Genomic DNA, 5,450 nt, shown 5'->3' with positions numbered 1-5,450 from the left:
GCCAAAGTAGGATTTTCCACTATTTTCAACAAAAAATTCAAAAAATTCACCTAAAAATCTCCAAATTTTCTGTGTGTGTGTGTGTCTGCAGACTTACAATTCTGCCCTTTTTACGCCTTGTCTCAGTCTGTCTCAGTCTAAGTCTCTCTCTCTCTCGGGACGGGACCAAGATTTGGCCAAGATTTGGGAATTTTCACTATTCCCCAAAATTTTTCAAAAAAAATTCAAAAATTCACTTCAACTCTCCAACTTCACAGGCAGCAGCCACGCATACATACTGACACTCACTTGTGATATACTGGCCAGGCCTCCTGCCTTTAACTCCTCTCCGATCCGACCGATCGATCGATCTAATGATTATTATTAATAAATATAAGAATATTATATATTATTAAGATTTTTAAAGAAATTCAGGTCCGCCCTGCCCTCCTCCTCCCTCCCCCCCCCCCCCCCATCCTCCCTCTCCCTCTCTCTCGGGACCTCTCTCCCTCTTGGAGGGGGGGACCCAGGACCCAATTTTTGGACATTTTCAAAAAAAACTTTTTCGCTCTGTCCCTCAAGCCTCCTCCCGGCCTCCTCTCCTCCCCCCCCCCCCCCCCCCCTCCCTCACTCCCCCACATTCCCCCCCCCACATTTCACATCCAATTCACATTTACATTTCAATTTTTTTTTTTTTTTTTTCAAAATTTTTCTTTTTTTGCAAAATTTTCACTTTAAAAAAAAAAATTCAAAATCTCCCTCTGTCTCCTCCCTCCCCCTCCTCCCTCCCTCCCTCCCTCACCCCCCCTCAACCTCCCCACCATCACATTACATTCTATTTGTACAATTTCACACTCTTACAATTTTTAACATATTTGGAACAAAAATTCAAATTCAGCCTCTGTCTGTCCATCTATCCTGTCTCACAAACTTCTTCACAAATATTCACAAATGCTATCTATCCAACATTCAAGCTTACCTGCTCGGCGCGTCCCCGCCTTGCCTTGCCTTGCCTTGCCTTGCCTTGCACAGCGCGCTCCCGCCCGCCCGCACCACGAGTTGCTGCTTGCTTGCTTTCTCTAGCCCGGATTGCACCGTCTGTTGCCCGCACAAAAGTCCCTGAAAAGTGGGGAAAAAATGGGAAATATCAACTAATTCAAAGTGCTCCGTCTGCCTGCGTGTCTAGTCCATACACACACTGCACTCAAATCACACATCTCGGCTGCAAAACACCAGTCGCGGCTCGCGGCGATTTTCACAAAGCAGCTCCGCTTCCATCTTGCATCGAGCGAGAGAGAGAGAGAGAGAGAGAGAGAGATACACACAGCGGCGGCGGCGGCAGCTTCTGCAGCCGGGGCGGGGGGGGGCAGCTCACATCACACGGTCTAATCTGTGGAAAACAAAACACAATCCAAAAATCTTTCCGCTACAACTGTTCGCCTCCGTCCCCTCTCCCGAACCCTGCCATTCCCCCCCCTCCATTCTTCCATTCATTTTACCGATCGGCACGGAGCTTCGTCTCTCTCTTTCCGCCATCAAACACGTTCCACATCGAGATTTTTCGAGAAATTTTTTGGCCAGAATATACATCTTGCTGCAATGCATCCGTTCCCCCCCCCCACTCACCCTCACTCGCCCAAATCCACTCTCTCCGTCTGTGTCTCTAAGCCTCAGCCCCGCACACCCATCCGCCCGCCGCGCTGTCTCAGCTCGCAATGAATGTTTCAAACTCGGCGCCTAAACACCAACCGTCCCCCAAACTACTGGCTACTCCCTCCCTCACTCTTCCCATTGGAGGCTGACACAGACAGGCAGGCACACTGGCCACTAGGCGACACGGGCACACACACACACAGACCAACACACACAAAACACACACAAAGCAATGCAAGCTAGGAAGGCTGGAGGTCCCAATAGCGGAGGCTGGGAGGACTGGCTGTCAGAACCACATCTCACAAAATGACCATATATGTACAACTAGCTAGATTACAATTACACCATTGCCTGCCCTTGCTAGAACTGCCTGCCCTGCCCTGCCCTGCCCTGCCCTGCGTGTCCAAACCCTTAATAATCTCATATATGTTTCAATCAGATGCCCTCTCATCCTTCTAAACTCCACAGAGTGTACAAGCCCACAGCCGCTCCATCCATCCATTCTCTCAGCATGGTGTCCATGTCTTCCAAACATGCTCTGCTCTGCTCTGCTCTGCTCTGGTTTATCATCTGCCAACACAAGTCTAATATTGTTGTCAACATGTAGCGTCTCGGACATGTTTGGAATCCACATCTTAAGAGTAGGGACTGATGTATGTATGTATGTATGTATGTATGTATGTATGTATGTATGTATGTATGTTGTATGTATGTATGTATGTGTCTTTCCAAAATGTAAGTATTACTTTCTTTCCTCTTGAAATAGTCATAGCTCACAACAGGCACTGTATCTCTGTGAGATCTGTGACACTGTCCAGCCTGGAGAGAGAGAGAGAGAGAGAGTGAGGGTGAGTGAGGGACACACAGAGAGAGAGACAGGAGACGGTGCAAATCCATCCCCAGTGTTTATCAGTGACACAATCACTGGTCATTTTAACGTTCAGTATCAGACACCCAGTGAGTGGCAACACAATCTCTCTCTCACAGTCTGGGACTTACCGCAGTGCCTGTATTTTACAGTCCGGGTTCCTCACAGCATCACACACCAGTTTCACTCCGTCCGGAATCTCCCAGGTCTTTGTTGTCTGTCTCCCAGTCTAAACACAAACAGACAGAGTAAGAAACAAACTGATCCAAACCCGGCGGGGCTGAGATAGATAGATAGATAGATAGATAGATAGATAGATAACTTCTCCCAAACGGATATTTGTGGAGCCAGCCAGCGCCTCAGCACATTATTGAATAAATCTCTGTGGGTGCGGGGTGTTTGGAGACTTTCACTAATTATTCACGTTCCCCGACCGGCCACCATGAAATGTGGTCGACTCCGGACCCCCCCCTCCCCCCCTGCAGAGAACGGCTGCGACACGCGTGACCTGGACCCAGATGAGAAACAAAATCAGAGAGAGTGTGTGTGTGTGTGTGTGTGTCTTGAATTCCTGGCCTGAAAAGCCTGCTTCTTGGCCTTGTTTGTTAGGCTTTCAGCCTGTGTCTAGACTTGGAGGCCTCAAAGACTCATTCCAGGCCTAGTTCTTAGGCTTTCAGCCTGTGTCTTGCTCTCTCTCTCTCTCTCTCTAGCTGCACCTTGCTAAAGGCCAAAAACCTTGCTAAAGGCCAAAAATGGCACTTTGCAGCCTTTAGACCAAGCCCAGCCAAGAAATGATTTTACTCTTCTGGCACAAGGGAGGCCCCAAAAAAGTCTACACACCAGCCCGCCATGTCTGTGTCAAGTCACCCGGTGAATTTGAGCTTAAACGCAGCTTGCTAGACCTCTCTGTCTGTCACTCTCTCTCTCTCTCTCTCCTCTCACACACGCTCTCTATCTCTCTCTCTCTCTCTCTCTCTCTCTCTCTCTCTCTCTCTCTCTCTCTCTCTCTCTCTCTCTCTCTCTCTCTCTCTCTCTCTCTCTCTCTCTCTCTCTCTCTCTCTCTCTCTCTCTCTCTCTCTCTCTCTCTCTCTCTCTCTCTCTCTCTCTCTCTCTCTCTCTCTCTCTCTCTCTCTCTCTCTCTCTCTCTCTCTCTCTCTCTCTCTCTCTCTCTCTCAGACAACTCTCTCTCTCTATCTCCTGACCCTCTGAACTGTAAACTGACAGCTAGCTAGCTCACCTCCTGGGTGGGGGGGGGGGGGGGGACCTCATGTACTGGGGGGGGGGGGGTGGGGGGGGGAGCTTAGATTCTGCTGCTGCTGGGGGGGGGTGTGGTGCATTATTGCTGACCCCAGCACTGCTGTACTCTGTCTCACTCACTGGCACACTTATCACACTCAAAGGCCACACACTCACTCACACTCTCTCACACTCACACACACTCACTCACACTCACTCACACTCACACTCACTCACACTCACTTACAGATAGCCGTGTTTAAACCGTCTCTAGTTGTCTCATACACAGACTTTGTCTGCAATTGTAATCTTGTAATTTGTCACATCAGCTTGGATTCAGAGAGACAGAGAGAGAGAGAGAGAGAGAGAGAGAGAGAGAGAGAGAGAGAGAGAGAGAGAGAGAGAGAGAGAGAGAGAGAGAGAGAGAGAGAGAGAGAGAGAGAGAGGGGGAGATTCAGAGAGAGAGGAGAGAGGCTGGGGGGGCTGCTTCAGGCTGTCAGTCCAGAGGGGCTGTACACCCTAGACTTAAAACCTGCTAAAGGCCCAAATTTTGGCCTAGCACAGAGAGAGAGAGAGAGAGAGAGAGAGACAAGCCCCACAGTCCACAGACCAGTCCGCCATGTCTGTATCAAGTCAGCAGATGTATTTGAGCTTAAAAGCAGCTTGCTAGACCTGTCTGTCACCCTCTCTCACTGTCTCACTGTCTCTCTGTAACTCTCTCTCCCTCTGTGTCTGTCTCTCAGCCTAGTTGTTAGGCTTTGAGTCTGTGTCTTGAGTTTCAGAAGCCTGTTTCTAGTTGCTCTCTCTCTCTTTCTCTCTCTCTCTCTCTCTCTCTCTCTCTCTCTCTCTGTCTCTGTCTCTCTCTCTCTCTCTCTCTCTCTCTCTGTGTCTCTCTGTCTCTCTCTTCACTGGTCTCGATTCCCTATGTCTTGACTCTCCGGCCTATAAAGCCTGGTCCCCGGCCTCGTTGTTAGGCTTTGAGCCTGTGTCTTCAGTTTCTGGCCTCAGAAGCCTGGTTCTTCGCCTAGTCGCTCTCGCTCTCTCCCACCTCTCTCTCTCTCTCTCTCTCTCTCTCTCTGGGTCTCTCTCTCTCTCTCTCTCTCTCTCTCCCTCTCTCTCGCTCTCTCTCTCTGGGGGGGTCTGGCTCTGCTGGTCTCTGGGGCTGCTCTGCTGGCTGTGGGCGTGTCTTGACGCTGTGGGCGTGTCTTGAAACTCAAAATGTGCGTGGGTGTCTGACGCTGTGACGCTGGGGGGCTGTCCCGAGGGGCGCTATCCTATAGCCGTTCGGCCCCTCTTCCCAAACTAGCCCACATAGGGGCTTGTGACGCGGTGGGCGTGGCCTGTGACCGTGGAGGCGTGTCCTATCACACTGGGGGCGTGTCCTGCTGAAATGTGGGCGTGTCCCATGACGGTGGGGGCGTGTCCCGCCAAACTGGGACGGCGCGCTTTTGACGCCGCGGACGGGTCATATCGGGGCGGGGCCTGTGACGCTGTGGGGCGTGGCCTATGACGCGGTGGGCGTGTCCTATGACGCTGTGGGCGTGTCCTAATGCAGGTGGGCGTGTCTCATGACGCTGGGGGGCGTTCCCCGATGACGCTGGGGGCGTGGACCTCTGACGCATTGGGAGGGGCTTGTGACGCGGTGGGCGTGGCCTGTGACCATGGAGGCGTGTCCTGTCACACTGGGGGCGTGTCCTGCTGAAATGTGGGCGTG

The 5,450-nt window shown here is 51.3% G+C and overlaps 1 pseudogene; it reads right to left on the bottom strand.

The window, feature by feature from the left end:
• Positions 1-2,627: 2,627 nt before the first annotated feature.
• LOC129715659 (zinc finger CCCH domain-containing protein 13-like) lies at positions 2,628-5,143 on the bottom strand (annotated as a pseudogene).
• Positions 5,144-5,450: the final 307 nt, after the last annotated feature.

This window comes from Leucoraja erinacea, unplaced genomic scaffold (assembly GCF_028641065.1).
Source record: "Leucoraja erinacea ecotype New England unplaced genomic scaffold, Leri_hhj_1 Leri_1305S, whole genome shotgun sequence".
In the NCBI taxonomy this organism is placed as follows: domain Eukaryota; kingdom Metazoa; phylum Chordata; class Chondrichthyes; order Rajiformes; family Rajidae; genus Leucoraja; species Leucoraja erinaceus.
The sequence above is the reverse complement of the archived record's forward strand: the minus strand, read 5'-3'. Positions and strand labels throughout refer to the sequence as shown.